We start from the raw sequence: 12,425 nt of genomic DNA, 5'->3' as shown, positions 1-12,425 counted from the left end.
AGAGCCACTATGACATGGTGGGCTCCCGAATTGTTTTTCAGCGTTGTTGGCCGTTTCAAATTTGTTCGTGAGGTAATTATTGTGTTATTGGTATTTCAGGACTGAGGGCGATGCGTGAATGAAAGGCAGATGTTGAGCAAAGGGGGAGCCTGTACACAGATGTAACGTAAGTTTTCTCTTAGCTGTTCGAATTGATCTTTTGCGATGTTTGTGTTCACTTTTATGTAGGCGTAGTCGCAAAGAGAGAGAGAGATATTATGGGCTTAATGGCAAAGAAAGAAGACAGCCTGGACGCCGAAACGACGTGGCTTCCCGCGAGTTTCTAGTGCCTTTCAACAATTAGAACGGTCTGTTAACTGTCCTTATTGTTAACGAGAGTGTCGAAAAATGTATCAGTGCTAATAAAATGTAAGGAGAACAAAACTTTACGGCAGGCATATTCTTGTGTCATTATTTCTGACTATTATGAGGGCATTGTGCTTATTTGTGAAATAAAAGCATCGAGATATAACATGTATTCAATAATAATTAAAAATGTGGTTGCGTTTAATTTGCATTTTTATCGCACGTTAATTATACGTTGTCAGTTTGCTGTTAGTTATTCCAGTTTTTCAACATTGGTATACATTGAATTTGCGTAAACTACGTTTCAGTTACGTGGAATATGCGTTCTGGTCGCTGTTAATTTAACCCGTTTCTGGTTGTGACATTACCAAGGTTGAATCAACGTTAGTTGTCAACGTTGTCATACGGTTGATTTCCAACGTGTTTTCAGCGTGGAATTTGCAATGTTGTGCGTGTGTGTGTTTGAGCATCATTTGAGCACGTTACATTGAAACAATGCCGTTGCCGTTATTCAGATACCCCTCACACCCAAGACCACACCAATCCAACAGCCGTAACAACTACGGTGCATGAATAACAGGGTCTGACGCACAGCTTTAGCAGCTCTATCACTGTGAGCTTTAACGGCTTTATAGTTCCTGGTCCTACGGACACTGTGGGATCCCACTTGCTCTCCTGGAAAGTGGGTTAACAACTTTATGTTCGACATTGGAGACTGGGGAGTTTCATCGCTACAGGCGATACTCTACCCCATTGCTGGATGGAATGGGGGGAATAAAATAACGAGCCCCTTCACAATAACGATCAAGTCCGATGGTGTCCAGAAATGTCAGAAGAGCTTTGAGCGCAGAGCGTTGCTGGGCTGGATTGGGCCAGGGACCAAGCAATTTCGAGAGGGAGAAAGGGCGAGAGTCCAGCTGACGAAGAGACTCGGAGAGTGTGGTTCGGGAAGGTTCGTAGTGAGGGCAATGAAGAAGATTTAACCCGAAGATAAGACACATTGGAAGTTGCTTGGGTGTTTGCGGGGCATAATTCATCGGGAACAGTTACTCAGAGGGGAGGGCAAGCGCAGATAAAAACGCTGTTGTCATTGTAACGGCACAGTAGCAAAAGGCAGCACATGCAGCGAAATAGGTGTGCGAATCTCAGTGGCGAAGTTAATTCAGCGTTTCATAGCATCTCTGTCTTTCTGTACGTCTCCGCCAGCGCGCTCACTACCGGTAATAGGAATATGTCGCTGGGCCACTTTGCTTTTAAATACTGCTTTGCTTTCATACCAGCTGTGAAGAACCAGATGCGACTGCTTAAAGGCACCGTAAAGCAGTAGACAAGCATGATACGCCGGTGATGTGACTAGAGACTGTTACTTCTAAATACCATATGCGAAACCATACGACCGACAACGCGCTATAAATTTTTCATGAAAAATGCGGCGTAGTGGAGCGATGCGACGCCTGGTGTCGAACAACCCCCCTGTACAGCGGGCATCACTGAAAATTGGTATTACACACTATTACATCGGAACTTCGTTATTTCCCCCCTTTCCCTGTTTACCCCTGAAGCCCCTGCTAACAGTGTTTTTTGCGAAGTAATCCAGCGCAGGCCGCTGTTCGATGGAGGCTCTCCCTACTTCTCTGCTGCGCCTGCGAGCTCCTTCTGTTCGCGGCGGTTCGCGGCCTCTTTCGGACGAACCTGGATGCCACCAGAGCGGAGCTTTCAAGCAGTGTAATTTTTGCCAATCGTCTGTTCCAGAACTTTAGCAGTTGCGAATGGAGACAGCTTTGACAGTGACTGGATCGATTCATCTGCGTGTATAACGAGGACTCTGGGGGAACCATGCTGGCTGTTTCTGGTAGAAAAACTCTGTTGCTGGATTATCTTCGGTGCAGCGCCTCTTCAGGCGCCGATCACCGGGGTTTTTAAGGGATTTGTTTGTCATATGTGTTCTGTGTGTGTGATTCAGTGCGGAGGCTGTCGCCCAGCACCGAGCCCAACCAGGGGACCGCGCTCCACACGGTGGCACGTGCCGTCACACTATACCCAGGCGCAGACGGGTAGCTCTGCACGAGGTTGACCCTTGCCGCAACGGCGACTAAGCTGCATAGCCCTGGCCGGGCCTTCCAGGACCACCCGTCTATGGGACGCTGGGGCCAAAGCGGTGTGTTGCTTTCCCGGAGGGGCCGCTAAGTCGAGAAATGTCATAAGCGGTATGGTGAACGCCGGAATCAGGAAAGGACGAAGGGGATATGCCAAGAAGGTGCCATTTCCGAAACTCGGTAGGCGAAATTAGCGAGGTTTATATTACCACCGACAGCCAAGACCGTGGAAACATTCGTTGGCAACTTCTGAAGATACTGTTGGTGGAGTATCAGGTCGATCATCCAGCCGCTGGCACATGCGAGGGAGTCGTGTGACAGCGGCGGGGTGGAGGCCAAGTCCCTGACCTCCGTGGCTTCGGAGTCTTCTCAGTGTCCTGCGACTGGACTTGCTTCGTGCCACAAGACACATTGGAAGTGCCAGGCAGTCATTATTACTGCGCGAATTGTACAACACAAGAGGTCCCTGAAACAAAACGAGTGAAGAAACGTGGCCTACGCTTGCGATGTCCTCTCCCTTTTCTTCAAGTGCGTCCTTCCAAAAAAAGAATATTCCCGCAATAACAGACGTTGGATTTGCATTATGCGCCACGGCTCTCGCATCACTATAGAACGTAGCGCTAGAATCAGTCAGTTTACTTCTGTTTGTCATTCTAGATCAACGTCTACCTCCGCTCTCTGTAAGTGACTGAGCTTCCACACGAAAACCATGACTTATTTCATTACTCTGCATCTTTAACCCGGAATCTTGCATGAGGAAACCTCCATCAAGGCAGAATCACATGAAACGCTCCACGAGAACGGCGCGCAGGATATGCGAAGCTTCAACGGCTTCAATACGCAGGTCGAACAGGGTTGCCAGATGCCAAGCTGGTCTCCCGCCAAAACTGATTCAGAAAATAGCCCAAATATAGCCAACTCACGCCAACGCATAAAAAAGAAAAGGAACGCCAAAATACCCAAAAGTGTTTTCGTTACTCTGTTCACAAAACCGGGAGAATATACACCATAAGATTGGGGGAAGCATGCAACTTCTCCTGGATTATGGATACATATGTTACTACTTGTTGGATACTTGTTCAGGTAGGATTCGGATGGAATAGTCTTTTCAGCAACGTCCCATGCCGCGGATTAATACGAGACGAAACGTCTCTTATTAAATGTATTATTCTATGTTGTGGTAAATGTTTTCTTCCGATGTTCAACGACTCAGCATGATATCAAGTACAGTTCCCATATACAAGCGGCAGCTTAGCGCAAAGGTGCTCCCATGCTCGCCATATTGCGAGTTGCTAACGTGAAGCTGGGAACCTGTCCTTGCAGCAACTTGGAGCAACCGTTTATATGCGCGCCGTAGGTACTAAACTGTTACTAAACAGACCTGTAAACCGAAACAAATTAATTACAGCAACAAATCTCTAGCAGCAACCTCTAAAAGTTGCGTGTGCCCCCTACTCATTCAGACGGCGCGCAGCCACATCAAAAAATGTTCGCGAAATATTTACCCCGGGGATTTGTTACAATACCCTGAACGAACGCTTGGTGCTTGTCTTCTAGAGCCGGTAAAGAGCGACGCAACGTCACAAACCCTGCATGGTACGTATGCTCGTTTCCTTCATGTCTACCACCAAACCATGGAACTATGCGTGACAAACTGTTCGAGATTATCCGCTTTAAACATGCGACTCGGAAGAATCCGCCGTTCTCGGAGGAGGAGGAGGAGGAGGAGTGTCGTTGGGAGGAACCCGAGAGGTCTGCCTGCCTGATTAGGCGGCATGTTTCTCGGGGAGGGAAAGGTGGTGGATAGGAGGAGAGGAAAGGGTGAAGTGGAAGACCGAGCGGAATCCGCTCGGGGGGAGGATAGCTGCGTCCATGGGCCGACTTCAGGGGAACTGTGCCGGCATACGCCTATTACACACCTGAGGGAAACCCAGGAAAAACCCCAGACGGCACAGCCGGCCCGCGGATTCGAACCGCGGACCTCCCAGTCTCCAAGCGCACGCGTTACCGCTGCGCCACCCGCGCTGCAAACCCGCCAATAATGGCGGGTTTGCGTCAAACCCTGTGGTTACGCCCATTGGCCGTGTTGCACCTAGACGCAATTGGGCCTCGTTCATGCCCACACTACTTCGTTTGTCGATCTCTTCCGCAAACTGACTACGCCAAAGGCTATGTCAATAAGCCGTTCCGCAAATTGTTGTGATTTTGCTACCATCTTTGTCGTAATGCAAACATGGTGGCGACGGTGACACTGATGTTGTTCTACTTACGACGCATGCTCTGTTTTTCATGAGCTTACAACTACACGTTTGTGTGCCGGCTTGTGCGGTGCCATATACTGCTTCAATGTACACTGTCCGCAACACTTTTCTTTCAGCAACCCAGGCGGACGCCTCAACATCCATGGAGAGTGGTAAGTACGCTAGATTGCTTCTCTCGCAGAACGGTGTGAGCGTACGAGGAAAGCACTATTTTTTTTAATATGTCAGCATGCGGCAGAACGACATGTAAAAAAAGTCACATGACCTCAAAGTGCGTGGCTGCAAAATGGGTTTGCGTCAAACCCTGTGGTTACGCCCATTGGCCGTGTTCCACCTAGACGCAGTTGGGCCTCGTTCATGCCCACACTACTTCATTTGTCGATCTCTTCCGCAAACTGACTACGCCAAAGCCGTTCGGCAAATTATTGTGATTTTGCTACCATCTTTGTCGTAATGCAAACATGGTGACGACGGCGACATGCAGTATCTCGGCGGCCGCGCTTTACGAAACAGCCGCACAGTGGCGACCTATTCTCCTTTGTTCTACGTTGATTCAACCGTATTGGCAATTACTTCTACTACTCCAATTACTTCTACTACTCCAAGGCAGGCACAGTTACTACTATAAACTTGCAGACACAGTTACAGTGAAGTCCTCTAAGGCCGTAACATGTTGAACATGAGAGAACTGATGTTCAAGAACTCAGAACTGAATTCAAGCGGCTCATTCATGGCGGATGGTCTGACACTGATGTTGTTCTACTTACGACGCATGCTCTGTTTTTCATAAGCTTACAGGTACACGTTTGTGTGCCGGCTTGTGCAGTGCCACATACCGCTTCAATATACACTGACCGCAACACTTTGCTTTCAGTCAAATACGTGGACGCCGAAACAAATGATGGCGGTATGATGAACGCCGGAATCAGGAAAGGACAAAGGGGCTATGCCAAGAGGGTGCCATTTCCGAAACTCGGTAGGCGAAATTAGCGAGGTTTATATTACCAGCGACAGCCAAGGCCGTGGAAACATTCGTTGGCAACTTCTGAAGATACTGTTGATGGAGTATCAGGTCGAACATCGGGCCGCTGGCACATGCGACGGCTGGCACATGTGAGGGAGTCGTGTGACAGCGGCGAAGCGGAGGCCAAGTCCCTGACCTCCGTGGCTTCAGCTAGCGCCGCGACCAGGGTAGAGTTGAGTGTATGGTGATGCCTCCGAGGGCAAAACTGTGCTTCCGCTTGACGGCAGGGACGTGAGGAATAGAAAAAAGAGAAGGGCTCGCCGTGGAAGGCGCATGATGAGTTGTTGACGCAGGGACGTGTTGCAACAACGGTTGAGGAAAAGTTAGGGGAGCAGTGCCTTCGAGCGTACCGAGCATGCGGCAGTAGGCAGCGTTTAAGTGAGAAAACGCTCAACGTCGATTAACTCTTGAAATGTCGGGTCTGATCACGTTCGGGTCGACTCAGATCGCCTTCACCATTTAGCCTATTATTGCGCTGTCAAGTTTACAGCGCGCCGAGCGATTGCGGCTGATGGATTTCTAGCCTGAATTGTGCACTTTTTCGTGCATCTATCGATGCCGTCAACCCTATCATTTTGCTAAGTTGTTTTGCTAAGTTCTTCGTACTCCCCGTGTACAGGACAATACAACCCGGCTATATAGGCCAGAGTTCCTCAATTCCAAGTGACAACAGAGCTTGTGTGGTGCGCTGCCCTTCTCCATGGGCGGGATGAATATCATATTCACCCTTTTTATTGAGTGCACCATTAGGTGTTACTCGTTCCTGTGTGTGTGTGTGTATGTACAAATGTAAGCTGCAACATCGATGATTTCACGTAACTATAAGTTTCCATGGTTTGCGTCTGGATGCAATGCGAGGCGTTTTGTTCATATTCGGCTTTCTCTTCTCAATGCCTAAGGAATCGTGCTCGTATAAAGCAACAACTGCCAGCTCCAACGAGTATGGAGGAGGCTGAACTACAAAAGGTAATTTTCTACTGCAGGTAAGCTTTGCGCCGAGATTGCGTGAATGAACCCATGTGTGCTTCCTGCATTATAAAGCACACTATATTAGCGCACGTTGCTCTTCAGACAGGACAACCAATCCAGGATTTCTCTGTTCCACTCACGCCAGTCATATTAGAAATTGGTAACTTATGTGCTGAGATCGTGTTGTTGAAGCCAGGTGTGCTTTGTTGCATTATGAAGCACATTGCAGTAACACACTTTGCATTTCAGGCAGAAGAACCATTCCAGGATGTCCTTCCTCCGCCCACGCCAGCCATATTATATGCATATGTATATATATATGCATTGAAACAAATGGATATTTTGTGTGAAAACGCTGTGTCTCTGTGCAAATGCTATGTCTTTGAATATTGATATGGAAAGCGGACGTATGTGTTATTCTGTCCGTACTGCAGGTGCCAGGGGCCTTCGTCAACTCGTTAGACTTTTTAGTCCCACCGCAATGTGTGGAAATACCTCGCTTATCCGGAGCTCAGGTGTTCGAAACACTCTTTATCCGAAAGTGCCGGGGACGAAAGTGCTGCCGTTCCTTTTCGTATCGGTTATCTGGAATTCGTTATCGGTATCCGGACAGCAAGTATGGGGATCAGTCTTCCAGAACATAGGCAGTTCTGATTCGTTTATCTGGAAAAGTGGCAACGTCCTCTGTCCCCGGCATGCGCTGTGCTTGCATCGTTCCTGAAAAGGTACTACTTGACTCCCCTTTTTTCAGGGGCGCTCCCTTTTCTTGTCTGCGGGCACACGCTAGAGATGGTAGACGATAAGCGCAACAGGTGCCAGCAGGTGGTATATATATATTTGCGGAACCGCTTTTGCGGAACCCTAGAATAAACATGCATCTCAAGCATGACCAAACAAACCCAGAAGGGCGCAAGCTTGGTGCATCGCCTCTTTGTGTAACTGCTGTGATGTTCTTGCAGACGTCTGATCCTGTCTGTGCAAACCATGCTACAGCAGAATGTATTCGACACGCTGTCGAGGATGGGGATAACCATGTCTGGCGTCTTGGCCGCTGAGGTAGGCTCTCTGTGGGACGCAAAAAATGATGCAACTGTGATCGTCCTTAACGTGAGTTGTGGTGACCACATTCGCTGTGCCTCGTGAAATCTCTCGAGCTATTTACATTGCTTGTGTGTGTGCTTGCGTGTCTTGTGTCTTATTATGCATCATATATTCAGGGTGTCGAACCGAACCCGAACCGAAAACCGTACCCGAACCGTTATTTTTGCCGGAACCGAACCCGAACCGAAATTTTCATGACACTGTTGAACCCGAACCGGAGCAGAACCGTAAAAAATAATAGCGGTAACCGGTTCGCAACAAAACGGTTCGGACATAAAAGAAGTCAGCATAACAGTTCCTCTCTATCCCCGAACGAAGACACATTGGTATCATCATCACGCGCCTATGGATTTCAGAAATGTTCACCTAGCAGTCAGACGACGACGTATAATAAGTATACTTTCAGCGTCTTTTTAACATGTTGAAGCGCAGTTGTCCTTGTGAGCGCCGCGGCTAGCGCCCCACGCACGCGGTGCGGCGTCTACTCTTCAGAGACGAGGTTCCACGCGGACGAATGAAACACGAATGGAGTAGGCCAGTTATATAGCTCTACAGGACGAATATGTGATCAAATAAGCGCCCAAGATTTTCCTTTACACGTGAGCAGTACAAATTAAACAAGTCAGAAACATGAGAAGTGGAGAAGGAGCATACGCAGAACGGTGCCTGTTTGATTGGTCGTGGTTTGAAAAGTAAATGTGGTTCTGCTTATTGGTAGCGCAGTTGTGTCGTGACACATTGCCGTTATGTTGTGGATTAACTAGTACACTGCTGTGAGCTCGGACAGAGTAAGGCTGGCAGGCTTATTTTCGACATGCTTCAGTACGGTTTCAGATCGATTCACGCTGCGAAGGCAGTGTGCCGGCAAGTACTGTCGTCTATGTTACGCTGTCCATCTTATTAGGCTTCCTTTAAGTGTATCTTGCTGGCACTGTGCGTGTGAAAAAATAGGTTTTGGGAACAGAAAGTAGCAGGACTACACCGCTTCAACAGCGTGAACAGCGTGCTTCTACTTGCAATAAGTGTTCATCCATTTCTCATTTCTCTCGCTAAAGGGCTACCTCACCGCTAGAGACGTCAATGCAGACAACAGCAGTAAGCTATTAGCCACGCATTTCCTGATAAAAGCAGTTTTATGGAACATATAAAACGGAAGCGTTGAACCGGTTTGCGAACCGGTTCGATTTCTGGCGTGGCCGAACCGGAACTGAACCGCAACGAAATCAAAACAACGCGAACCCGAACCCGAACCGAACCCGTATTTTTTGCGGTTCGACACCCTGCATATATTATGTGCTGCGTGTTACTACATCTATGCGTTACTACCTGTTATGTGTTGCTACCTACAAGTACCTGTGAAGGTACCTCGTCCTTGGACTTTAGCAAGTATAGCACAGTGTACCGAGAGTAGTCATCGATAAACGTTACAAAGTACTTGTTCTTGCTCGGCGTGAGAACCCTCATGGGCCCGCAAACGTCCGTGTGTACCAGGTCCAGTACGCCTTCCGCTCTTGAAACGCTCACTTTTTGGGAAGGATGCCCACTTCATTTTTCCTTTTATACAGCTTGTGCATTTGAGCAGCCGGTCTTCAATAAGGATTCCGTCTGCCAAACCATCTCTGTACAATTGCTTTACGGCTTGTGCATCTCGGTGCCCTAACCGATGGTGCCAAATATGGATGCAATTCCTATGATGCGAAGCTTGTGTAATGTTGGCCACTTCGGTCTTAGCTGTCACAAGCCGGAAAAGGTCCCGCTCGAGCTTTCCTGTAGCCAAGACCTGCTTATTCTTAGCAACCGTGCACTGGTCTCCCCGGAAGGTCACCACGTTGCCGAGACCAGTTAATCTCTTCACGGAAAGGAGGTTACCCTCCAGAGAAGGCACGTATAGGACTTCTGTGACAGGAATAGTCTTGACTACCGACGGCGATACCCGACACTGCAGGATGCCATCTCCCACGCCTTGAGAAGAAACGTGCTGACCGTTCGCAACTGTAACCACTTCTGTCTTCTCCCTGAAGTTCCGCGTGAAAAAGTTCAGGTCGTTGCACATATGACGTGTGGCGCCTGAGTCGATGTACCAATCCTTGGCTGAAGAACTTCTCGATAAAAAAAAAACAATATCCGACGAGGATGGGTTCTGAGATACTGCCGTCTTAGCACGCTGTCTGCTTCTCTGTTTCTGCGATTTTCTCTGCGCCTTCCAAGCAGCGCAGTTCCTTCTGATGTGTCCATTCTTCTTACAATAGAAGCACTGCCTTGTATCGCTGGACGTATTCGTGTCACGGGAACATTGCACACGAAGTGCCGCTTCCGAGTCGGGCATTGCTGACACAACTGTCATCTCTTGCTTCCTTTTAAATTCGTCTACGAGCTTGCCTTTTATGTATTCGAGCGTGAGGTCATCGTCGGGCCGTGTACCAAGTGCGGTGACCAGTGCTTCGTAGGAATCCGGAAGCCCGCGAAGAAGAGCAGCGACTTGGAAGTCAGTTATCTCTTGCCCAATTCCTCGTAGTCGCTCCACCAACTCCAAGGTGCGCCTTATGTAGACTTGCATCTCTTCATCCTTGTCCAATCGTGACTGATGTAATTTCCTCAGTAAATACAGCCTATTACTGAGGTTTGCCCTCTCATGAACCTTCTTCAGTTCGTCCCACATCTGCTTCGACGATGAGCAGTTACAGACGTGCACTATTTGGCTGTCATCGACGCTAAGGCAAATCGTACTTTGCGCCTTCCGATCTCCAGCAACCCACGCAGCCGACGGGTCCACTGGGGCTTCATCTGCAACGTATGTCCAGGTGTCCTCCCGGATCAGAAGCATACTCATCTTGAATTTCCAAGCCTGGTAGTTGCCGTCTGTGAACTTCGCAACCATGAACTTGCCCGAGTCTGCCATAACTCCGACGGCTGACGCAGCGGTAGTTCAATTAGCAAAAACCGAGGAGGGTAAACAGGGAACAGTGCTTCTGAATATGGTGCCCTGGGAAGGTATAACCTAAGAAGTAAGAGCGCAGGGCGGCAGTGCGAAACAACAGGTTTACTGTGGGAGCGAACAGCAAAGGTAGAATGAGTGCGCGAGAAACAGTGCTCATGCGCCACAAGGCTGTTGTCGCCCTCTTCTAACACCAAGTAGGCAGCGTGACCTTATTAGTTAGCATATGTCTTCTATTATTTTGGTTGCATTGCACAATGTTGGCGAGGAGTGAAGAGAGGAGAACGACCTTAGCTATGGTCAGGTGGTTGATCTGATTGTTGATTTGTACCATGCTCTTTTCCAGGGCACAAGCGTCCTACAGTTCTGCTCTGTAGCGTCTTCATGGACCCCAAAAGTTGGGCCCCCGCTAAAGGGCGGTGCGACGTGTTGTTTGTCTTAGTGCGGACCACTAAGAATGATGTCACGTATGCGGGAAAGAACTCGAAGGCGTTTTCCCAGCTTTTACATCGAGCCGTGGCCTCCAACACTAAACTTGGGTTGGACTTCCAGTATGAGTGAGTACATCTTCACTATCCCATCTTATATTTTGGTTGCATTGCACAATGTTGGCGAGGAGTGAAGAGAGGAGAACGACCTTAGCTATGGTCAGGTGGTTGACCTGATTGTTAATTTGTACCATGCTTTTTTCCAGGGCACAAGCGTCCTACAGTTCTGCTTTGTAGCGTCTTCATGGACCCCAAAAGTTGGGCCCCCGCTAAAGGGCGGTGCGACGTGTTGTTTGTCTTAGTGCGGACCACTAAGAATGATGTCACGTATGCGGGAAATAACTCGAAGGCGTTTTCCCAGCTATTACATCGAGCCGTGGCCTCCAACACTAAACTTGGGTCTGTCTTCCAGTATGAGTGAGTACATCTTCACTATCCCATCTTATATTTTGGTTGCATTGCACAATGTTGGCAAGGAGTGAAGAGAGGAGAACGACCTTAGCTATGGTCAGGTGGTTGACCTGATTGTTAATTTGTACCATCCTCTTTTCCAGGGCACAAGCGTCCTACAGTTCTGCTTTGTAGCGTCTTCATGGACCCCAAAAGTTGGGCCCCCGCTAAAGGGCGGTGCGACGTGTTGTTCGTCTTAGTGCGGACCACTAAGAATGATGTCACGTATGCGGGAAAGAACTCGAAGGCGTTTTCCCTGCTTTTACATCGAGCCGTGGCCTCCAACACTAAACTTGGGTTGGACTTCCAGTATGAGTGAGTACATCTTCACTATCCCATCTTATATTTTGGTTGCATTGCACAATGTCGGCGAGGAGTGAAGAGAGGAGAACGACCTTAGCTATGGTCAGGTGGTTGACCTGATTGTTAATTTGTACCATGCTCTTTTCCAGGGCACAAGCGTCCTACAGTTCTGCTTTGTAGCGTGTTCATGGACCCCAAAAGTTGGGCCCCCGCTAAAGGGCGGTGCGACGTGTTGTTTGTCTTAGTGCGGACCACTAAGAATGATGTCACGTATGCGGGAAAGAACTCGAAGGCGTTTTCCCAGCTTTTACATCGAGCCGTGGCCTCCAACACTAAACTTGGGTTGGACTTCCAGTATGAGTGAGTACATCTTCACTATCCCATCTTATATTTTGGTTGCATTGCACAATGTTGGCGAGGAGTGAAGAGAGGAGAACGACCTTAGCTATGGTC

This window comes from Ornithodoros turicata, chromosome 9, assembly GCF_037126465.1.
Source record: "Ornithodoros turicata isolate Travis chromosome 9, ASM3712646v1, whole genome shotgun sequence".
In the NCBI taxonomy this organism is placed as follows: Eukaryota; Metazoa; Arthropoda; class Arachnida; order Ixodida; family Argasidae; genus Ornithodoros; species Ornithodoros turicata.
Note: the sequence above shows the minus strand (reverse complement) of the source record.